This window comes from Anomaloglossus baeobatrachus, chromosome 1, assembly GCF_048569485.1.
Source record: "Anomaloglossus baeobatrachus isolate aAnoBae1 chromosome 1, aAnoBae1.hap1, whole genome shotgun sequence".
Lineage (NCBI taxonomy): Eukaryota > Metazoa > Chordata > Amphibia > Anura > Aromobatidae > Anomaloglossus > Anomaloglossus baeobatrachus.
The window spans coordinates 925,007,242-925,032,135 of NC_134353.1; the positions used below are offsets into that span (position 1 = coordinate 925,007,242).

A 24,894-nucleotide genomic window follows, 5' to 3' on the forward strand; every position below is an offset into this window, starting at 1 on the left:
TGGCACAGATATCATTTTATAGGGGCGTCATTGTGGCAAAAATAAAAAACTGCAGTCACCAAGTGTGAACTCAGCCTGATCACATTGGCCCATATTGGTGTTAAATCTATTAACCCTATGGATAAGGCTCCATCAGTATATAAATAACCATGGCGTGTCGTGGCTATTTATTCTCCGGCTCTCGGGATTTGCCTGCTTTTCTTATTTGTCTCCCTTTTATTTGACTGAGTAATTTTGTAACCTGATCATATTCAAATGGCAGAGACAGGAGGAGGGAAGGAGGAGCGCAGGGGTCAGTGAGGAGGATGGAGGAGGACTAACCACCAGGGACCCCAGGCTTCCCCTCACCTGAGGTCACATGACCTGGGCCAGACCCTCCACACAGCCCCCTCCCCTCTGCTGCAGGTGAGCACCCTCTGTGTGAACACTTCCATGGACTAAACAGGCAGCAGCTTAGAAGTTGTCAAACTTGTTTGTCAGGTGTGTGACACAAGAAGCAGGAAGCCATTGGTGAGGATGGACTGAGCTCCAGGTGCAGACACCAGCCTGGGATTGAGCTCTGGAGGACTGAAACAGCAGGAGAGCCCAGCAGGGAGAGAGAGCGCAGGAGCTGGCGAGAGCGCAGGAGCTGGCCAGTGGAGAGGAGCTGGAGAAAACCTAGGAGCTAGCCAGAGGAGAGGAGCTGGCGAGAGCGCAGGAGCTGGCCAGTGGAAACAAGCTGGAGAGAGCCTAGGAGCTAGCCAGTGGAGAGGAGCTGCAGAGAGCCTAGGAGCTAGCCAGAGGAGAGGAGCTGGAGAGAGCCCAGGAGCTAGCCAGTGGAGAGGAGCTGACCAGTGGAGAGGAGCTGGAGAGAGCCCAGGAGCTGGCCGGTGGAGAGGAGCTGGAGAGAGCCCAGGAGCTGGCCAGTGGAGAGGAGCTGGAGAGCGCCTAGGAGCTAGCCAGAGGAGAGGAGCTGGCGAGAGCGCAGGAGCTGGCGAGATCGCAGGAGCTGGCCAGTGGAAACAAGCTGGAGAGAGCCTAGGAGCTAGCCAGTGGAGAGGAGCTGGAGAGAGCCCTGGAGCTGGAGAGAGCGCAGGAGTTGGTGAGTAGGTCCCAGGTGGAGGAGAGCACTGGGTGCTGAGACCTGCCTGACCACTGTAGGAGTCTGGAAGTGAGGGAAGATGTGTAACAATCTGGAGATGTGAGGATACGTTGTATAGATGGAGATTTAGGTGGAGCTCAGATGAGATCTTACAGTGGCGGGCTAGGCTGATACATTGTAACGATCAAGAGATGTGGATAACATAGATATGTGGGCTGTGCCGATTGCGGGGGACCCGTGGGTGCGCTGTGCCGATTGCGGGGGACCCGTGGGTGCGCTGTGCCGATTGCGGGGGACCCGTGGGTGCGCTGTGCCGATTGCGGGGGACCCGTGGGTGCGCTGTGCCGATTGCGGGGGACCCGTGGGTGCGCTGTGCCGATTGTGGGGGACCCGTGGGTGCGCTGTGCCGATTGCGGGAGACCCGTGGGTGCGCTGTGCCGATTTGGGGGGGGCTTGACCCGTGGGTGCGCTGGGCCGATTTGGGGGGGGCTTGACCCGTGGGTGCGCTGGGCCGATTTGGGGGGGGCTTGACCCGTGGGTGCGCTGGGCCGGTTTGGGGGGGGCTTGACCCGTGGGTGCGCTGGGCCGGTTTGGGGGGGGCTTGACCCGTGGGTGCGCTGGGCCGGTTTGGGGGGGGCTTGACCCGTGGGTGCGCTGGGCCGGTTTGGGGGGGGCTTGACCCGTGGGTGCGCTGGGCCGGTTTGGGGGGGGCTTGACCCGTGGGTGCGCTGGGCCGGTTTGGGGGGGGCTTGACCCGTGGGTGCGCTGGGCCGGTTTGGGGGGGGCTTGACCCGTGGGTGCGCTGGGCCGGTTTGGGGGGGGCTTGACCCGTGGGTGCGCTGGGCCGGTTTGGGGGGGGCTTGACCCGTGGGTGCGCTGGGCCGGTTTGGGGGGGGCTTGACCCGTGGGTGCGCTGGGCCGGTTTGGGGGGGGCTTGACCCGTGGGTGCGCTGGGCCGGTTTGGGGGGGGGGGCTTGACCCGTGGGTGCGCTGGGCCGGTTTGGGGGGGGGCTTGACCCGTGGGTGCGCTGGGCCGGTTTGGGGGGGGGGGCTTGACCCGTGGGTGCGCTGGGCCGGTTTGGGGGGGGGCTTGACCCGTGGGTGCGCTGGGCCGGTTTGGGGGGGGCTTGACCCGTGGGTGCGCTGGGCCGGTTTGGGGGGGGCTTGACCCGTGGGTGCGCTGGGCCGGTTTGGGGGGGGCTTGACCCGTGGGTGCGCTGGGCCGGTTTGGGGGGGGCTTGACCCGTGGGTGCGCTGGGCCGGTTTGGGGGGGGCTTGACCCGTGGGTGCGCTGGGCCGGTTTGGGGGGGGCTTGACCCGTGGGTGCGCTGGGCCGATTTGGGGGGGGGGGGATGTGTGGGTGTGCCGTGTCGATTTGGGGGGGGGTTGGGATATGTGTGTGCGCCGTGCCGATTTGGTGGAGGGGTCGTGTGAAAAGTTATAAAAGTGTATCAGTGATATTTTGGCTCAATTATTGTGGCTTTTTGCAGAGTTGAAGAAAAAAACCTTAAATGAAACTCCTGCAATACATGCATCAAATTCAAACATTTTGCGCTTAAAAGCCTAAATGAGCTTAGCTGTTGAGGAGGCGGGCTGGGATGTGGCTATGCCAAGTAGTCAACTCTTTTGAAAAAAAAAAAAAAAATGGTGGCGTTTGTAACTGGAATAACTAGTGAGGCGCATGACGCTATATGCACCAAATTCATTAAGTGTTTTGCGCCACTACATAAATTCTGCGCATATTACTACTGCGCGCCCGTCATTCGGACCAGCATACGAGACCCCAATCTTAATGAATCGTGGCCAGTGTCCTTGGCCGACTTCTCAAAGTATGTTTTCTCTGAAATCACGTCGCGTAAAACATACACAGCTGCAATAATAACACAGCCATTGTGTGATCCGCGCTGCCCGGGGCTTAGGCAGGAGGCATCTACTGACAGATTTCGTTTTAAGGTGTATATTGTGTAGATGGTACATACTTTGTGACTTGATGGTCGATGGATACATTGTACAGTATTGCTGTGGCTCCGAACACTTGGGGACAGGTTGATATAATGTATAGATTAGGAGACCTCTGATAAATCGATACAATCAGTAGTTGTGTGTGTACATTGTATAGATCAGCCAAATCTGTGATACATTGCACAAACACATCCAAAACTTGAGACTGACACCAAATTTCAGTTTTACTGCTTCAGTGGTTTTAGTTCTTTTTGTTATTGATGCACAATTATCAGCATTTCATACATTTTTTACACTTTTATTGACAAATGCATCAAGTTTATGTAAAGACTCAATATTTACAGTGTTGTCCCTTATTTTACAAAAGTTCTAATCTTCACCCCGGCAGCTGGATATCCAGTTCTGGGCCAGATCCTGACTAATGTGAACCAATCTTATCTAATCAGTCCTTGGAGTTTATCAATTTCTGTGTTTTTGTTTGTTGCGTTTCAAGAAATTACCCCGGGTTCTTGGGATTGAGATATGGGGAGTTTTCTGGCAATGGAACCAACATTTCAATTTTCTCTTCATTGACCAATAAGTTCTCACTTTTGCCTTGTGACATGGTCTCCATCTGGTAGGAAAACCCTAGGTCATCATGCACTGTCCTTTTGGAGAAGTTACTCATGGAGGATGTTTGGATCCCATTTTTTTTATTCATGGTCGTTTTCTTAGGCAAAATTGTGAATGTGCCCCCTCCATGGATGAGAAGCCCCCACACATGAGTGGTCTTTATTGTTGGATGACACAGGACTCATGGTAGCGCTCATCTTCTCGTCCACAAATAATCATCCTTCCAGATGTTCCAAACAATCTGAAGGGGGCTTCATCAGAAAAACCTTTACCCCCATCCTCTGCAGTCCATTACATGTACTTTCTACAAAATATCCGTCTGGACTTGATGCTTTTCTTGGAGAGAAGTTGCTCTTTTGCTGACCTTTTTCACACCAGGCTAGATCCAAAATCTTTCCCCTTCACTCAGTGCAGATGAACTGACACCTGCCTGCTGGCATTCCTGAGGAAGCTCTGCATTTAGGTGCCTGGTGGCATTTCTGAGCAAGCTCTGCACTAGGTGCCTGCTGGCATTTCTGAGCAAGCTCTGCACTAGTGCCTGCTGGCATTTCTGAGCAAGCTCTGCACTAGTGCCTGCTGGCATTTCTGAGCAAGCTCTGCACTCGTGCCTGCTGGCATTTCTGAGCAAGCTCTGCACTAGTGCCTGCTGGCATTCCTGAGCAAGCTCTGCACTAGTGCCCGCTGGCATTCCTGAGCAAGCTCTGCACTAGTGCCCGCTGGCATTCCTGAGCAAGCTCTGCACTAGGTGCCTGCTGGCATTCCTGAGCAAGCTCTGCACTAGGTGCCTGCTGGCATTCCTGAGCAAGCTCTGCACTAGGTGCCTGCTGGCATTCCTGAGCAAGCTCTGCACTAGGTGCCTGCTGGCATTCCTGAGCAAGCTCTGCACTAGGTGTCTGCTGGCATTTCTGAGCAAGCTCTGCACTAGTGCCTGCTGGCATTTCTGAGCAAGCTCTGCACTAGTGCCTGCTGGCATTTCTGAGCAAGCTCTGCACTAGTGCCTGCTGGCATTTCTGAGCAAGCTCTGCACTAGTGCCTGCTGGCATTTCTGAGCAAGCTCTGCACTAGTGCCTGCTGCCATTCCTGAGCAAGTTCTGCACTGGTGTTGAACCGATTCCGTACCTAAATCCTCTTTCGGAAATGGTCCTGGCACTTTCTGGATTATCTTGGGCACCCTGAATTCCTGTATACCGCACATGAACCTTTTTGAAGTTATTTATGATCCAATAAATGGTTGATTTTAAGGGCAATATTACAAGCAGCAATGTCCTTTCGTTTAATGATGGTTGATGGAAAGCATGGATGATTGCACATCTTTTTGTGGAGGTAACCATATCTAAAAGAAGACAATGATTTCAAGCACCAGTGCCATTATTAAAGCCACCACACCACAGAGATGGAGGAGGGATGGAACGATGCACTACAGAGATGGGGAAGGATGGAATGACGTGCTGCATAGATAAGGGAGGGATAGAACGATATACAGCAGAAATACAGAAGGAAAGGAACGACAAGAGATGGGAGAGGGATGGGACGATGCACCACAGAGATTTGGGGGCAAGAGATGGGACGGCATGCCACTGAAATTTGGGGGGAAGGGATGGGATTGTATGCCGCTGATATTTGAGGGGAAAGGGATGGGACGGCGTGCCGCTAAGATTTGGAGGGGGAAGAATTGGGACTGTGTGCCACTGAGATTTGGGGGGGGGGGGGATAGATGGGATGGTGTGCCACTTAGACTTTGGGGGTAAGGAAAGGGAAGGTGCGCTGCTGAGATTTGCAGTGGTAAGGGAGGGGAAGGTACACTGCTCACATTTAGGGCGGTAGGGAGGGGATGGTGTGCTGCTGAGATTTGGGGGGGGAGGGAAGGGGTGCTGTGCTGCTGAAATTTGGGGGGAAAGGATGCCACTTAGTTTTGGAGGGGAAGGTGCGCTGCTGAGATTTAAGGGCAACGGATGGGACAGCGTGCCGCTAAAATTTGGGGAGGAAGGGTTAGGACTGTGTTCCGTTGAGATTTGGGGGGGAAGAGATGGGATGCGCTGATGAGATTGGGGGGGGGTGGGGGGAGGGAATGAAATTTTTTATTGTAGGGAGATTGTACATTGTGTAGATCTGTAATGTGGTCACATCTCAATTGTGTTCCATCATTTATAGAAATGATTGTGCGTATATTTCATAGCGATGCTCCATGGAGCGGTGGTGTATTTTGTTCTATGGAATGGACTGTATATATCGGACATTACTCGGTGTCTCCGTTCCTGTGTGACCTATATATCCGTCTGAGATGGGTTTATAGACCGCTCACCCGGGACACTTTATAATGTGATTCTTCAGGAGTGATGTGGCCGCTTAGTCAGCGCTGTCTGACCTGTTCATTAGTGTCTGATGACGGAGTATCGACTGATAAACGTGGAGCTCGTGTGAGTGTAGGACGGATGAGACTGTGCCGGAGGACAGGGATCTCCCGATGTTGTGACACTACAACTCCCAGTGTGCACGGTCGCCTCTGATTGTACTGGCCGGAAGTAACAGTTGTGTAAAACCTAAGAAGTTACAATTTTTGGAGAAAACAACCCAAAATGAAAAACAAAATATCTGATTGGCGTAACTTGGGCAGTTTTGGGATTGGTTGTAATGAATGTCTGAGATATTGGATCTCAGCTGCTGCCTTTATGTATTTCTGGATGTGATGAGTGATATTGTCCCTGGAGAGAGATCATTACCGGTGTCATTAGTAGGGTATTAGTGAGGTCACCCGGCCGCCCGCTGGCACCTGGAGAAGGTTGCTCATCTATCTGCTCATATCTATGTATTTTCTTCTTCTTTTTTTGATGATTTCATCATGGTGGACAGGTATTTCACACAAAATAATGTTATTTACATACAACAAACACTGGGAATGTGTCCACAAACAGTTAACTGTCTGTGTTGGGGCCAGTGCTTGCCATAGCCATGTGCAGTAACATAGTGTACTGATCATGTGGACATTAGGGGTCCTTTGGAGTTTCTCCAGGTCTCTTATGACTGTACTCACGTTTCTCATGTTTTTGGATGGGTGGAAAATCTATGTATTAAGATCTAAGCTATTAATATATGTTCGAACTATCATCATGATTGTAAAGAGCATGGCAATTCACTATGGTATATGTAGGTCACGGCTGTGTATCCTCCACCTAACGCTCTGACACGTTTCGCCCAGGCTTCTTCAGGGAGCGATGTGGAAGAGTCGGCGAAACGCATCAACCAGCTTTTCTATCATCTTAGATCAAAGCTTTGATGGCTGCCAAACAGTGTGGATGATGGGCATGTTATACATTATAGAGCTAGCTCTATAATCGCAGCAGTTTAACCTCTTAGTTGCCGCTGTCAATCATGATGCAGCATTCAAGAAGTTAGAAATATGGGATTGTGTCTAGGGATGATCGAATATCTCAAATATTCGGCTTTGCGAATATTTGCCGACTAGGTCGCCGCTATTCGACTATTTGCAAATATTCGATGTGCAATGTAAGTCTATGGAAACCTGAATAACAACTATTCTGGCATCCCATAGATTTACATTGCGCATCGAATATTCGTGTAGCGGCGACCTATTCGTCGGATATTCGTGAAGCCGAATATTTGAGGTATGTGATCATCCCTAATTGTATCCCTTCATCTTAACCCCAAGAGGATGACTGATCAGTCACTCGTGCGTATCTGTTGTGTAAACACCTTGAAAGTTTCAGAGAGTTTTGTTGCAGCTATAATATAAATATCTGATCTAAGCTCATATTAACCCTATGTAAGTAAGGCCTGATTTGACCTGCGTATTCACAACAATCCATAGTGAACCTGCTTGTTGATTGTTTCCTTGAGATTTTTGATCGTACTGTGCAAAGCAAAAAAAAAAAAAAAATTATTTATTGATTTAAAATGAGAACCTGCTTGATGATGGTTTCCATAACATTATTTCCTACTGTACTGTGTTTGTTTTCTATCGTAAAAAAGAGTCTTCTATAAGAAGAAATACGTTTTCACACTGTGCAAAGAAAAATGCAAAAACATTGGTTTGGGACAAACTAGTGACAACCTGCTTGATGATGGTTTCCATGAGATCTTCATACGGTACAAATTAAAAAATAAATATTAGTTGTTTACTATAGTAGAGGAAGTGGCTTCTATAAGATAAATATAAATTTATTTTTTACTCTGTAAAAAGAAATATTTTTGGATACAGCAGTGAGAGAACCCTGCTTGATGATGGTTTCCATAAGGATTTTTAAAAAAAATAAATAAATAATATTCCAGGGTAACGGATGTAATATTTGCATGACACTTTCTATGTCAGAATGCTGAATATGTTGTTTGGAGCAGCTGAAACTTACAGATGTGTTACTGTATACAGACATACGGGTACTGGTTATGTAGAAAGATATTATATATAATAAATATATATATATATATATATCTTTCTACATAACCAATACCCGTATGTCACCTGTATACAGTAACACATTTGTAAGTTTCAGCTGCTGCAAACAACATATTCAGCCTCCTGACATAAAGTATTTTAGCTACTAAACTTATGTTTTATATATAAAATTTATATATATATAAAATTTATATAATAATAAATAAATAAATAAATATATATATATATATATATATATATATATATATATATATATATATATATATATATATATATTTATTTATTATTATATAAATTTTATTTTTTAAGTTTAGTAACTAAAATACTTATTAGTAAATGCTGTGTGGCGGATGTAACATGACCTGGAAGCAGGATTTGTCCTACGTAATAAATACACCATTGTGAATCTGGTATTTAGTGAGATTTATTTATTTTTATTTTTTTTGGGTAGATTCCCCAGTAGGTCACCAAAAAGTATCTGTTGATGCAAAGGTGTCTATTCACTGCACTTGCGGATAAGACCGAAAAGCGCCCCTGTGCAAGAATATATGGGCCTTTTTACAGCCTAAGGCCCCATGCGCACACTACAGTTTTTGAATGTACACCTTTCCTTCTCCCAGGAAAGTCTGAGATTTCAGATCTGCAGTGTGCACGTTGCTTTTTTTTTTGGATGGGGGGGCTGCATTTTTGTGGTGACCACAAAACTGCAGCATGTCAATTCTTTTTGCTTTGCTTTTTTTTTTTTTTTGTTTCGTGCATTTTTCACTCATTGGTGATAAAAAAAAAAAAAGCAGGGTTTTTTCATTTTTTTTTTTTTTTTTTTTGGCCACAAGATGCATTTTTGTGCTTGCTACAAAACTGCATCGTTCGGACATACCCTAGAAGCTTAACAAAAAGTACAATTCCACCTACTTTGGAGGTTAAAATGCGCCCCCCCCCCCCAACCTGAAAATGTATAATATATATATAATCCGAATGTTGCTTAGGCCGGCTTCACATTTGCGATTAACTCAGACCAATGTTAGGCTACTTTCACACATCAGTTTTCTGCATTCAGGCACAATCCTTTTTTTTCCTGATCCAAAGGATCCGGCAAAAAAATGTAAAACCGTATCCACCGGATCCGGTTTTTAACGGATCCGTTATGCCGGATGCGTACAAAACTGGATCCGGTGGATACGGTTTGCATCCGTTTTTGCATCCGGTTGGTCCTTTTTTTTGAAGGATCAGCTTTTTTAATTAATTTGGTGCATGCGCAGTTTACAAAAACGGATCCGGTAGCCGCATCCATTTTTTACCGCATTGCGCCGGATTTGGCGTCCATAGGCTTCCATTGTAAAACACGCCGTATCGCGCCGGATCCGGCGCGATGCGGTTTTTTTGCCGGACAAAAAAACGTTGCAAGACACGTTGCCTCTGGCCGCCGCTTTGATAAATTTTGCCGCATCCGGAAAAAAACGGATGCAACACAAAGCCATCAGGTACAATCCGGTTACAATGCAAGTCTATGGGGATAAACCGGATGCGGTACCGGATCCGATTTACCCGTTTTTTTCCGGATTGTACCTGATGGCAAAAACCTGATGTGTGAAAGTAGCCTAAATCAAAGAGGCAGCTCCCATCTGCTATTTTTTTACTCACTCCAAATCGGACTGAGAAAAAAATCACAGCATGCTGCGATTTGTAGAGTTTCTCGCACAAGTCTCTTCAATGCATGTCACACGGACGGCACACGGACCATCCTAGTGACATACAATTTTCTCAATAGATTTCTAGCAAGTAGCAGAGAACACTCTAAGGCTATGTGCGCACGTGTGCGTAATACATGCAGTTACGCTGCGCTTTGTATCGCAGCGTAACTGCATGCGTCCTGCGTCCCCTGCACAATCTATGGAGATTGTGCAGGGGCCGTGCACACATGGCATATTAGAACTCAGCGCTTCGGCTGCTGCCCGAAACGCTGCGTTCTAAGGCTATGTGTCCACGCTGCGGAAAATGCGCGGATTTTGCCGCGGATTTCTCGCAGAAAAGCCACGGATTTTCCGAAAATCTGCAGCAGCGGCACTTCCCAGCCATTTCAATGGCATTTTGGAAATGCTGTGCCCATGCTGCGGATTTTTCCACGGCGGATTTGGTGCGGATTTTGATCCGGATTTTGGCTATAGAATTGGGAAAAAAAAAATCCGCGGCAAATCCGCACCTTTTACAAAGGTGCGGATTTGCCGGGAAAGCCGTGGATTTTCATGCAGAAAAATCCGCAGCAACATTCTACCGTGGACACATAGCCTAGGAAGTGACATGTCACTTCTTCCGTGCGCTTTGCCGGCAGCTCCTGCTCTGTCTATGGCAGGAGCTGTAGGCTGAGCGCACGTTCTCACCAGCACCATGCGCTTCAGAACGCAGCTTTTCAGCTGCGCTCTGAAGCGCACCTTTTCGGTGCGGTGCAGAGCGCACACGTGCGCACATAGCCTTAATGCTCCTGTACATAACAGTACATGAACAGTACATGAATAGCAGCTGCTGAGGGTAAAAACTGATTGCACACTGACAGCACACTGATGAAAAGTGAACTAAAATCGTCCGACTTTCTAGCATGAGAATCAGACCGATTTTACACTCGCAAGTGTGATTCCAGCTTTACCGGGCATGATGGAGAGGGGTCACAGGAGCAATGCCACGGGTGCTGTGCTGGAGTATCCCATTTCCGGGTAAGAAGGGGGTCACAAACCGATATATACAGACACTCTCAGTTAGCAACACTCCATTGGATGGTGGTTAGGGCAAGTTGCACCTTTTGATGTCGCCATTGGAACGCATAGTCCAGGCCAGGCTGGGAGGTGGAGTCTAGTTAGTGGTAGCAGACTGTAGAAAGTTGGCCAGTCGAATAGGAGCAGTGGAGGAGAGAAGACCTGTGGTCTGGAGCTGCAGCAGCTCGGCCCAGGCACACGACATAAAGGGTCCTAGAGCCCATGGGAAGCGACCATACTCCTGTGGCCTCATTCCTCATACGGCATACCGGAGTGGAAGGACTTGGCCGCTTAAGGGGACCGACCCCTCAACTAGTGGAGAACTTCAAGACTCAGCTAGCTAACCGGAGGCTGAGGTTACTTCAAGTACTGGAGACACATCCCAGTGAAAAGGTGACCACATAGGGCCAAGGGATAGAGCTTCAAGCCACCCAACAGGGTCCGCAGAGACCCGCTCGGGGCTCTGTGTGTGCAGGCGTGGGACAGGCAGGAGAGGTCAGCACAGGAATGAGAAAGCTTGGGCTCGGGGAAAATGTGGGTAGATGGGTAGGTAGCTGGCTTAGTGATAGAAAACAAAGAGTGGTTATTAATGGTACATACTCAGATTGGGCCAGGGTTACTAGTGGGGTACCACAGGAGTCTGTACTGGGACCTCTACGTTTTAATATATTAATGATCTGGTGGATGGCTTACAGAGTAAAATATTACATTATTATTATATTTGCAGATGGTACAAAACTATGTAAGGTAGTTAAGACAAAGGAGGACAGTTTGCAACTACAGATAGATTTGAGTAAATTGGAGAATTGGGCTGAAAAATGGCAAATGAGGTTTAACACAGATAAGTGTAAGGTTATGCACACGGGAAGGAGAAACAGATGCTACGATTACTTACTAAATGGGAAACTGCTGGGGAGATCAGACATGGAAAAAGACTTAGGCATCTTAGTCAATAAAAAGCTAAATTGGAGTGTCAAGTGTCAGGCTGCTGCCACCAAAGCAAATAGGGTGATGGGATGCATTAGAAGAGGTCTGGGGGCACGAGATGAAAACATCATTCTCCCTCTGTACAAATCACTCGTCAGACCACACTTGGAGTATTGTGTGCAATTTTGGGTGCCAGTGCTCAAGAAAGACATTACTGAACTTGGAAGGGTTCAGAGGCTGGCAACTAAAATAATAAGTGGAGTGGGTGCATTACAATACACAGAAAGGTTATCAAAATTAGGTCTATTTACTCTAGAAAAGAGAAGACTTAGGAGAGACCTAATAAATATGTACAAGTATACCAGAGAGCCATACAGGGATCTCTCCCATGATCTGTTTGTACCAAGGACTATGACAAGAACAAGGGGGCATTCTCTTAGATTGGAGGAAAGAAAATTCCTACATCAGCATAGAAGAGGGTTCTTCACGGTAAGAGCAGTGAGGCTCTGGAACTCGTTTCCTGAGGAAGTGGTGATGGCCAACTCACTGAATGAATTTGAGAGCGGAATGGATGCTTTTCTTGAAAGCAACAGTATAGAAGGTTATAAATAGCATAATCTTACAGGTAGATAGGTGACCCAGATTAGGAGTTGGGAAAGAATATTTTTCCCTATGAAGAAAATTGGCTCCTACTCTGTGGATTTTTACCTTCCCCTGGTTCAACCCTGGAGAACAGCGGCACTAAAAATAGGCTGAACTAGATGGACATAAGGTCTTCCTTCAGCCTTACAAACTATGTTACTATGTTAGGAAGATGACTAGGAAAGGAACACAGAAGGGTGTACCAGGTTGTGCCTCCGAAGTATCCGGGATCGGCTGGAGCCCATCATAGCAGAACCCGGCACTCCAAAGGCAGCATTTGTCTGGATGTGCTAACCTGGAACTCTGAACTGTGAGTAAAGACCTTGTGACTGCATCCCTGTGTCGTCTGGTTATTCCCTGTGCCTCCGGTCCTGCGCCCCGCCATTAGACTACTACTCCCAATGTAGCACCCACGCGGCAAAGGGTTAAGTTACTCGTCACCAGGCCGGTGATGTCGGGACAGGGGAGGGATATCACGGGGTGGCCCTTTTGCCCGGCTTCGTGGCCCCGAGGTGTACAATAAGGAAGGGGGGGGTGATAATTGAGGTTGGATTTCGTGACTCCACCTGTGGTACGCGGCCAGGGAACTAGCCGCTGCTGCAGTCACTGTCCTCTGGTCATAGCAGCTAAGATGTTTCTGCTCCCCACAGGTGGAGCAGGCCCTGGGGAGGAAGATGAGGGGAGTAGTAATGGCAGGCGCTGTAGTGCGGGGCGCCAGCAAGGACAGGCGGACACAGTCTCTGCAGATTCAAGGTTTCTTTTACTCACAGTCCTGGTTTACCTGGGGGATGCCGGTCACTGCCGTGATGGGCCTCAGATGATCCCGGATCCGATGGAGGTCAGAATCGGTACAGTGGACGGTGGGCCCTTCCTCCTTGTGCCTTTAAAGATGGATCCCCGTGGCCTTAAGCTTCTTGGAGACCCCGATTCTTGAAAAGTGTTTGATCCCATCCCGTACGCAGGTGCCGTGGGTCCGTGATGGGGCCGGACTTGGTTCACGGCTCTGGACCCTATCTAGCACTGTGCTCCGGGAGCTGTGGCGGCCGGAGGAACATGCAATCCCCCTAGCCTGCAGATTTTGGTGGACAACCTGAAGTATAATCCATCCTAGGATTCTGCACCCTGCTCTGCGCCGATACCAAGGGAGCAAGAAGTTCTCCCATCGGCGACCGTATAAACGCCTACATCCCACCAGAGCCACTGGTAGACCCGACTGCTGTCTTCCTCTCCTGCTGGAGAACTCTCTAACTGTTGTGTTACTGTTAACTCCCCCTGGTGGCTGTTCCTCCCCGAGTTCCCTGTTGCTAGTAGGTGGCAGCCCCCCATGTTTAGTGACTACCTTAAGACCCAACCCTAGCCGATCCCCAGTGGGGAGGCGAACCTGGTTGTGTGTGTGTGTGTGTGTGTGTGTGTGTGTGTTGAACCTTGTACCGACCTCCTCTGGACCCAGGATGAGCACCGCACCTTAAGTGAGGTGCAGTATCCTGTGACAACTGAAGCCACAGGGGCGCCACACATCCGTTTCTGTAGCACGGCTTAGGCTAAGTTCACATTTCCGCTAAAATGTATCAGTCACAATCCACTGCTCTTGTAAACAATGGAATCCGTTTAGCGGATTCCGTTGTTCCCATAGACTTGTGTGAGCAGCGGATTGTGACTGATGATGCTGCGTTGCACCCTCTGACCGACTGATCAGTCGTGGAACGACTGACTGCCGGGCGGGAGGAATGCAGCATGTAACGTTTTTTGAGCAGCGCGATCCGTCGGATTTCGCTACGCATGCTCTCTGGCTCCCTGCTCACGTAACCAGCTTTGGTTGGTTACCCGATATTTACCCTGGTTACGGTGCAAGGAGCCAGCGCTAAGCGGTGTACGCCCGTAACCAAGGTAAACATCGGGTGCTTTGCTGTTACCCGATATTTAGTCTGGTTTCGTGTGCAGGGAGGCCGACACTTCCCCACTCGGCCCCGCCCCCTCCCGCACTCCGCACGTGTGTGTGTGTGTGTGTATACACACACACACACACACACACACACACACACACACCCACCTGTTCCTAGCCATGCAGACAAGCACTGCCACTGACACCCTCGTCTGGCCCTGCTCGGCTCCGCCCCCTCCCGCACTCCGCATGTGCACACACACTCACACACTCACTCACACATACACTCACCTGTCCCCAGCCATGCAGACCGCAGCACTGCCACGGACATCCTCAGCGCCTGGCCCCGCCCCCCGCTCGGCTAGCCCCGCCCCCTCCCGCATTCAGCATGTGTATACACTCACACACTCACATTCACCTGTTCTGCAGTCCCTGCGGCACTGACGTCCTCAGTGCCACGGCCCCGCTTGGCTCCCCCCCACGAACTCCGCCCCCCGCACACAACTGAATCCGACAAAGAATTCTGTTCTTTGTCATCCGTTGTACAGCGCATCAGTCACATGTGTCAAGCGACGCATGTGACTGATACAAAACAACGGAAATGTGAACTTAGCCTTAAAGGGGGAAAAAAAATTGTGACGATAAATATACAGAAGGCTGATAATTAGATCTGTGACTGTTTGCAAAATCTCAGACTGCACTGTTGGAAGTTGGAACATTAAAGAATTGAAGTTGTATAGGGCGAGAACACAATTTTGATAATTGCCAAATTCTTAATGGGCAACATTTTTGTAGATTATAAGCACAAGTAAAGTGTTCATGTATTTTACCGCCCTTCACTTGCCCTTTTTGCACTGCAGGCACCTACAAATTGAGCAATTATATACATAGTCACTCCCGAGCCCCCAGACACATGCTCATAAAGGCCGTCTGCACTAGTAATACGATTTAACTTTTTAAAATTTCTCAATAATGGGGTAAAAAATATTTTGGTCTCGGATTCCCTTTTTTCACTGGAAAGTGGTGAGGGTTCCATAAGATTCTTTATCACACTGTGGAAGAAAAAAATAAACATTAAATAAATACATTTTATAAATGGTAAAAGAACCTGTTTGATGGTTTCCATAATTAATTTTTATTTTTTTTTATATATATATGTGTGTGTGTGTGTGTGTGTGTGTGTGTGTGTGTGTGTGTATGTGTGTGTATATATATATATATATATATATATATATATATATATATATATATATATATATATATATATATATATATATATATATATATATATATATATATATATATATATATATATATATATATATACATACATACATACATACATACATACATACATACATACATACATACATACATACATACATACATACATACATACATACATACATACATACATACATACATACATACATACATACATAATGTGTGTGTGTATATATATAGACTCCTGACGTTTTGTGCACAAGTTGCGTATTTTCTCCTTGCAGATTTTGGTGCATTTCAATTCTTGCAGCGTTTTTCACCCATTGAATTCAATTGATACACGTGCAAAAAAAAACACCACAAAATGGCATAAAAAATGAGGATAAAAAGACACGTTTTTTGTAGTGTGTTTTTCTTCTAAAAAAAATGCAGAAATTTCTGCAACCAAATACTCATCATTTGCACATACCCTTAGCTCCATCCGTACGGCTCTGCTATATGCTAATACTCCTGGTTTCTTCAGTGCCTGGTTTTTGCATAGCTGTGCAGAGGTGATTTCTGACGTGACCCAACATGTGCCAGCGAGCGGGGAGGAAGCCGAGCCATACCTGTGGTGCGCACTCTCCGCAGCGGAGCACACCAAAACAAAAACAAAAGGCTCAGAATTTGTATTGGGCAAGTCTGTACAAAATTCAGCGATGTGTGACTCATCGGGTGTCGTTCTACCTGCAATCTGTGAGAAGGGACAGAAAGGAGCTTGTTAGTAATCGGTGATGTCAGTAGTTTCTACCAGAAAAAAAAAATGGCTGATCACACATGTGGCGTGTTTGGTGCAGGTTTTTCCACATATTTTGCAACAGAATCCAGATGTTAGATGCCGATTTTACCATTTCCATTACAAACTGTGATATCCGCAACGATTCTGCAGGGCAGCGACATGTTGCGGATTTATACCCTAAGACAAAAGCTACCGTATTTTTCAGATTATAAGACGCACAGGCCATTCTGAATATATCGGCGGTGAGGGCTACAAAAAAATGGTGCTCAGAGTCGGTGCATGCGCAAATAGAGTTCTCGCCTGCGCACGCGCTGCCTCCGGTCCATTGATGTCCCGGCAGCAGACTTAAAGAAAATGGCGCCCGGAGGTGGCGCATGCTCATATGCGATCTCTGCTTGACATTGAGTTGATAACTCAATCTGCACAAGCGCCGACTCCGGTCGCCATTTCTTCAAATCCCACACCACTGACATATTAAGAATGGCCCTTGCCACAGAGCCCTCCTGCGAGCCCCAGGACGGAGCCGCGCCCTCCTGCGAGCCCCAGCATGGAGCCGCGAGCACCAGCACGGAGTAGTGAGCCCACAACATCGCCCTACTCCAGCACCTCTCCTGCCTCCTGTTACCCCGCTCCACCACCACTGCTGCCTTCCCCATCCCCCCGGGTGAGACTCCCCTAGATTATAAAACTGACTCCATATTTTTTTTTTTTTTTTTTTTAAATTTGGGTTGTGTCTTATAAAATAAAATATATATGGTGATTTTTCTGCATCCAAAACGGAGTGAAAAATGAGGATGGGATGAAATTTAAATGTCCACTTTTTGAAGATGCTGTAAAACGCTAATTTTTGGGGGTCTAAAAATGATTTTTAATTGGGTAAAATCACTAGGCGCTCCTAACTAGCGGGGAACACCAATGATGCATGTCACTAAATATCTAATTAAATATCTATGTATAATGTTATTTGCATATATGGATTGTAAATTAATTATAACCGGCTATCAGTATCTGACCTTTAATGCAGAATGTGGACTGTTTGGAAGCATAACGCAACCTGAAAAATAAGTTGAGATCCCTGATAAAGGAAACCTATTTTTAATAAGGCTGCTTTCACACATCCGGTTTTTGCCGTGCTGCACAATCTGATAAAACCTGGAAAGGACGGATCTGTGACGCCCTGGACTAGCCAGGTAGTCACAGGTAGGCCCTTGCACAAACACAAGTCCCCTAAAAAGCTAACAGCAGCCAACCTAAAAACCCTGAGTCACCCCTCTCAGGTCTTGACGTTCACACCAGGGGACGGAGCCAGGCGATTGGCCATGCCCACCGAGGAGTTCGGATAGCCTGAGACGGGAAAACACAGCAGATGAAGTTAGGGAGGAGAGTAGAGAAACCAAGGGAAAAATTGTGAAAACATACCCTGCTGTAACTAAATAAAAGCATAGCGCATATAAATATAGGGTACTTAGTAAACACTGTTTTTGATCAAAAAAAGCATAAAGCTATCCCACCAACGCCAAGGTGTACCCAGTTGGGATAGTACCTACACTCTCTAATATTAAAACCTTACCATGGGTCTAAAATAGGCCTCAATGTGGCTAAGGGCTGAGAGCGACCGGGTCCCAACAGGACACACACAGTCAGGGGGATTCACAGAATGAAAAATGAATTGTTTTTAGGGAGGAGAGTAGTAGTAAAGAGAAAACGTCTGTCAGGGATCTGGGTCGTAGCCCAGATACCCTGTGGCCAGGAGGCAGACGGTGGTTGCCGCCTGCAGGAGCCGGGAAGACAGCTGGTGGCCCGTAAGGGACCGGGACAGGGTAGTGGCCCGCCGGTACCGAACCGGGGAACCAACTGGAAACCGGAGCACCAGGAGGGGTACTCAGACCCAGAACGAGGCCCAGAAACCACTGGACCGAGTCAAATTCACTGATTGGGGTCTGGACCTTAGGTTCTTTCCCACCCAAGTCCCGACTGAAGACAACAGCCCAACGAGGGGGATAGAAAGCCACCGCTCAGGCAGTGAGATCCCACGGGCCCGCGTCTGCGGGTAAACGGGCTCTCCCGACACTCACACAAAGCTGGGGAGCGGACTCCCGTCGTGGAAGCGCAGGCAGTCAAAATCCACAAAGGAGGTGCAGGAGAAAGGCGGGGACTACCAAACCGGGTGGGGGACCAGACACAGCCGGCTGCGGGCACCGACCACCGACCACCATCCTTTTGGTTTACCAGAGACTCTGGTGCATCTGTCATAGTGAGTACAACAGTGCCCTCGGGCCGCGCACCGCACTAACACGCCCGCACCTCGTAACCACCCACCGGGCCCCGGGACAATCACCCCCTGCCCACGGAGGGGTCAACACCAGGCTGCACAACACCGTCCCCGGGAGCCTAGTTAACGGCAGCGGTGGTGTCCACACTCACCACAACCCGTGGGTGGCGTCACAAACCTAAATCCCTAAACACCACGGCCCCGGCCGTGAACCTCCCCACCGAAATCCCCTCACGTAGCACCAGCCTCCCTTCAGAGCGACGTGACCCCCGGGTCCGGAGGCGCTCGAGCCACCCACCAACGAGCCCGGATCCGAGCGGCTCAGCTGCCAGCCGAGCCCCGGGACGGTACAGATCCAGCGTGTATTGCCGCCGAATCTGTTCTTTCCCCCATAGACTTGTATTAGCGCCGGATTGTGCTGCATGGCCTTGTGTTGCATCCGGCTTTTGCCGGATCCATCGTAAATAGCTGATCCGGCGGCCAGATGGAACGCTGCTTGCGAAAAACCGTATGGCGCCGGATCTGGCGACGTGCGGCGTGAGTTAAAGTGAAAGCCTATGGACACTGGATCCATCATCATCCGTCATATGACGGAATCCCGTGACGGAAACGGTTTTTTGAACTGCGCATGCTCAGTAGCACAACGGATCCATCAAAAAACTGAACAAACGCATGGAAAAAACTGATGCAATGGATCTGTTTTTTTTTTGCTGGATCCATTGCATCAGTGTTTTTGCTGGATTGTGCAGGATGGCAAAAAACGGATGTGTGAAAGCAGCCTAACATGTAGGATCTTCCCTTGGTCCTAGCACTTTTTTCCGTCCCTGTGATGTCACATTGTACAGGATTCAAGAGGGAAGTTGGGCTCTGATAAAATGATCATGAGCCACCTCCTGCCCGGACTCTACACTCCACTGTCCTAGAACCTTCACGCAGATCTCCATCCGTCCTTAGATTTTTCTCGGATCTTTGAAACCATCTTTGCTGGGCTTTGCCTCCATGTTCTATCACATTCGCCTCCAGCAGGAGCCTTGATGAAGGTCAGATACTGGCAGCCGGTTATATTGATTTTACATTTCATATACACTGATAAAATTATCTGCATAATAGATTATTAAAAAATTATTTTTGGATTGCACTAAAAATGTAGCACTTCTTTTTTTTTTTTTTTTTTTTATTTTGTCTTCCATAGTCTTAGTGCAATACAATCTGTTGCTGGCTGCAGAATGTCACATGGTGAGGTTTGTAAAAATCTCTAACTGTTGTGGTTGTGTTTGGGATCTGTTCAGACTACAGATTCTGACACTCTCCTGATAACTCCTCTGGTGTCTGTGATCAGCACAGGCAGACTCTGGCATCCACCTGCAGAATGGTAGTTCATAGGCAATCTAGCAAACTGTAATCTCTGCTAGTCTGCTTTATAGTCTCCTTTCATCACATATGAAACCAAAAAAGGTGTTTCTGCACATAAGAACTTGTCATACAAAATCCATCATGATTAGAAAAAATATCAAATTTTATTCAGTCATAATTGAAATACAATATTATATTATTTTATTACATGCTGGTATACACAGAATTTAAAAGAACCCTACCCCATAAAAACAACCAAAGAAACAACTGGTGCGTTGTGGAACAAACATAGTATCAAAAATTCATGTATCATACGTATATAAATTCCTGGGCATAAGTAGGCAAGGGCACATCCAATAATTGCCCACAGCTATATTAAAATGCCAATTAAGCTCAAAATATTTTTAGATCTTAAACCTGCAGTTTACAATTCATATTGCGGCCAGATCTATGATTCATAACCGTATGGGTGGAATAAGGCTGTTTTTCAGTTGACAAAATTAATATGTATATCATTTACAATATTCAAAGACAATGTATATATATATATAGTTCAGTCCAATGCACAGGGGCACAAGGCTTCCCGTTAGAGGTAAAAGGACTATTTTATCTACCTGATATTTGCCTTATATTACAAATAAATCACCCCCATCAAAGTTGAAATAGTTCAGAGGGCCAAGGTTAATGTCCCCAGATGGTGGACCACAACGCCCAGCACCTCAATGTAAACACTGGTGCGCTATGGAACAACCATAAAAACAATATTTCCCATATCGCATATATAATTATGAATTGCTGGGTGTAAGTAAATGAGGACACCTCCAAAGATTACCCACAAGGTCATATATCAAAGACAAAAACACCTCCATTGAGGTTAGAATAATTCAAAGAGCCATGGTTTGTATACCCAGGTGACGGACCACAACGCCCAGCACCTGACGCGCGTTTCGCCTCTCGCTTCGTCAGGAGGTTAAGGTTAATATCCTTTCATCACATGTTGTGGGTCAGCCAATCACAATGAAATTTCAGCAAATTCTTGCTGCAAATCTTAACATTTACTGTAAAAAGACTGAAGTTGAAAAGAGGATGGTTTCTACAAATGGATAATGATCCTTTCCACATGGAAAAATCCACAATAGACAACCTCCAAAAGGCGTATTTGAAGAAGTCTTCTCTTCTTCCAACAGCAATTTTAAGTTTTCTCTCCATAGGTGTCAATGGGATTTATATCCGGCCTCATTGTTGCCACTTCTGAACTCTCCAGCTCTCTGTTTCCTTCCATTTCTGGGGCTTCTTGATGTGTTTGGGGGTCATTGTCCTACATGACTGAGGACACACACACAGCTTTCTGACACCTAGACGCTACCTTGCCACCCAAAATCCTTTTGGTAATTTTCAGAATTCATGATGACTCGCACACAATCAAAGCACCCAGTGCCAGAGGCGAGGCAACAGAACAACCCTAAGGGTATGACCCCACTTTGCTTTTTTACCTGCTTTTTTGCTGCTTTTTCAACTGCAGCGTTTAATGCCAAAATGGATGTGTTCTACTTTTCAAGCATAGTCTATGGGAATTTGGGTTTCTTGTGCACACGATGCTGTTCAAAATGCTGCCTTTTTGTGGCAGAAATTTGGGCAAAAACTCTGCTTTTCAAAGAAGCAACATGTCAATTGTTTTTGCCATTTGCGTTTTGAACTGCAAAGCAGAGTTTTTGCCCAAATTTCTGCCACAAAAAGGCAGCATTTTGAACAGCATAGTGCGAACAAGAAACCCAAATTCCCATAGACTATGCTTGAAAAGCAGAACACATCCATTTTGGCATTAAACGCTGCAGTTAAAAAAGCAGGTAAAAAGCAAAGTGCGGTCATACCCTAAGACATCTTTGAGCCTCCACTATACTTGACTGTAGGTCCTATGTTCTTTTCTTTATAGGCCTCATTCTGTTTTCAGTAAACAGTAGAATGGTGTGCTTTACCAAAAAGGTCTCTCAGTCTCATCTCTCCACAAGATCCCAGAATGATTTTGGTTACCACGTACATTTTTGCAGTCTTACTGTTTATGTCTGTGTGTCAGTAGTTTCAGAAATTATTTGATTACACCCCTTTCCCCTTCCTACACACATACTTATCATACCTTCATTTTATCTGTTTTCTTTCTCTCAGGATTCCTTCTAGACTTTAATCACGTTCTGCACATTTAGCACGATCACTTACTAGATTTTCTCCCAGGTATATGTCAGAATGAACTCTGCTGAACTCCTATGCGCTCTACGGGGAGAGCCATATAATCCTCCCCTGTGCTGTCAGCCCGGTGTACCCGCGGCGTATCTCACGCTGCAGAATGAACTTTATTGAACTTGTACGCTCTCACTTTCTATGGAGGGAGTGACGTAGTTATCATACTTTTCCCCCTGTTCCATCAATATTGTCTCCTTACGATGTATGTTAAGGATATATTAGAGAGAATAATATAATAACTGACAGACAGCATGGATTCATGAAAGATAAGTCGTGTCTAACCAACCTGTTGGGGTTCTATGAGGGGGTAAGTGCAAACCTGGATATTGGTAATGCAGCTGATGGGATTTATTTGGACTTTGGAAAGACTCATGATACTGTACCACATAATAGCCTTATACTAAAGCTCCAGAAGCAAGGACTAGGGGAAACTATAAGCAACTGGGTAAGGAATTGGCTAAAAGATAGGAAACAAAGAGTAGTCATAAATGGTACATTCTCTAAATGGGCTATCGTCAGCAGTGGGGTGCCGCAGGGATTGATAGTAAAGTGTCAGTCTTTGCCGATGACACCAAACTATGTAGGATATTAAAAACTGACCTGGATAGTACAATATTACAAAAAGATCTGGATAAGATGTCAGAGTGGGCAGATACTTGGCAAATGAGATTTAATGTTGATAAATGTAAAGTAATGCACCTAGGACGGAGTAATCCTATAGCTGTGACACACCCAGCCCCAGAGCCTTAGGCGATACTCGGAACCGGGCCGGACTAGTCCGGGGATGTCAGCGGTGGCGGGGGTCTTGTCGGTGTCTTTTAAATAATAAACAGGATGATGATGGGAGTTGTATTTTCAGAGATTTTAAAGCTTGTGACGCCACCTGTGGTTTTGCGGCTATGTGGGCCGCACTGCGCTGCATGTTCCACAGGGCAGGTGATGATGGCGCAGCTGAGGTGTTCTTGCTCCCCACAGGTGGAGCGGGACCCCTGGGTGACCGTTGCAAATATGAAAAGTCTATGAGCGCAGGTTGTGATGCAGTAGGAATGGAGACAACACCGTGGCTTTGCAACAAGTCTTCTACTCACTGTACCAGCTTAGTCCACTACGGTATGTTGGGATCCCCAGTGATGGCCATCTGCCAATCCCGAGTAAGTCTGAGGCCAGTACCGGTTCACCTTCGTTTGCTTTCCTGGTCGTCTTGACTCGCCCACCCCAGGGCTATTGGACATCCGGTGCCGGGCCGGACTAGTCCGGGGGTAGTCAGTGGTGGCGGGGCCTGACTCCGTGGCCCTGGTGGGTGTCAGTTAAAATGGCTGATAACTTGGGGGTGATTAAAGTTTGTGTTCGTGACGCCACCTGTGGTATGTGGCTATTAAGCCGCCGCTGCTGTGTAAGGCCTCCGGGGTGATGATATGGCAGCAATGGTGGTACTGCTCCCCACAGGTGGAGCGGTGCCCCGGGGACACTGTTGGTGCTTATTAGTGTCTATGCAGAGAAATAACTGAGGCAACACCAGGGGTGCAGTTTCAAGGTCTTTACTCACAGTTCTTGTCAAGGCCTGCAGGAGCCTTTGGACTGCTGGGACCACCGTCAGGGACCTCCGCCGATCCCGGGTAGATCTGGGGGTTGATGCCAGTGCACCCCTCTAATTGTGTCCTTTCTCAGCTGACTTCACTGGCCACCAGCTCTGAAGCTATCTGTGGCCCTGGAATCCCTTCGTTCCCTGCTTGGTGTCACCTGGATCCTCCGAGTCCCAGGGTCTTCACCAGGAAGCGTCACTTTCCTCTTTCTTTAGCTCCTGCCTGACTAGAGCTCTTCTTCTACTCTCTGTTTGTCTCCTTCTCTGTTGCTTTCTCTGTGCGGACACTCTGAACTCACAGAGCTCCTTTCTCTTTCACAGCTACATGCTGGCTCCTCACTCTCTCACTCTCTGAGGTAAACTGAAACTCTGACCTTCCTCTCTGCTCTACACTCGGCTGGCTCTTCACACCCCCCTGGTTGCTAAGCTACCACCCTATGGGAGCAAAATTAATACAAAGGACCGGCACTCCAAATCTTCTAGAAGATTTGGAGTGCCGGTCCTTTGTATTAATTATACTGTGGATGCCTTCCTTGGACACGTGCACCTTGAAGGATTGTGTGCCACCTGGAACTTCTGTTTCTGCATATCACCCTATGGGAGCAGGGATGGGTCTTACGACCCCTCCCAGCATGCAGCATGGGAGGGTTACTGCCACTATCCCTTGTCCCAGTGTGTGCCTAGCAATGGGTGTAGTGCAGTTTTACCTGTGAACTGGCATGTACCCCTTTCCTTACCCAGGATGGGACATCACACCTCTGACTGGGGTGCAATGTCTCTGTGGCGACGGAAGCCTCAGGGGCGCCACAGTCTCGTATGCGCTGACTCTCTCTCGCCGATCCTGCACCTCCACACACAGTGCCCTCAGCCACGGGTCGCGGACCTCTAAAGGGACTTCTGCCTGTTTGGCTCCCTGATCCTCTGTGACCCCCTTCCAGCGGATTCGTGTGCTGTTTGTGGCCCAAAGGTGCGTACAGCCACCCTGGCCTCCGGTGTTACTAGAAAGTCCTGAAGTCTCTTCCTAAACTAGGGATCGAGACCCTGTTTGCGACCAGATCCTTCCACCCGGTGTTCTGTGGAGGAAGCCCACGGGTGCTTCCCGCACACCCGTGTCTCTAGGATTCCTTCTTCTGTGTCAACCGGGGCGAGCCAGACCCCCAAGGTCTTGACCCCTAGTCAGTCT

The 24,894-nt window shown here is 47.7% G+C and overlaps 1 protein-coding gene and 1 long non-coding RNA gene across 2 annotated transcripts in view; one reads left to right on the forward strand and one right to left on the reverse strand.

Moving 5' to 3' along the window:
- The first annotated feature begins 401 nt into the window (after positions 1-401).
- LOC142256418 (phospholipid-transporting ATPase IC-like) overlaps positions 402-24,894 on the forward strand; it is a 112,286-nt gene continuing 87,793 nt past the window's right edge. Inside the window, exon 1 of the mRNA XM_075328101.1 lies at positions 402-1,081. The gene's annotated coding sequence lies outside the window, so the exon portion shown is untranslated. The remainder of the gene's footprint in view (positions 1,082-24,894) is intronic.
- The window catches only part of LOC142256428 (uncharacterized), a 104,316-nt gene continuing 95,426 nt past the window's right edge, over positions 16,005-24,894 (reverse strand). The window contains exon 5 of the long non-coding RNA XR_012727524.1: positions 16,005-16,221. This is a non-coding gene — a long non-coding RNA (uncharacterized LOC142256428). The remainder of the gene's footprint in view (positions 16,222-24,894) is intronic.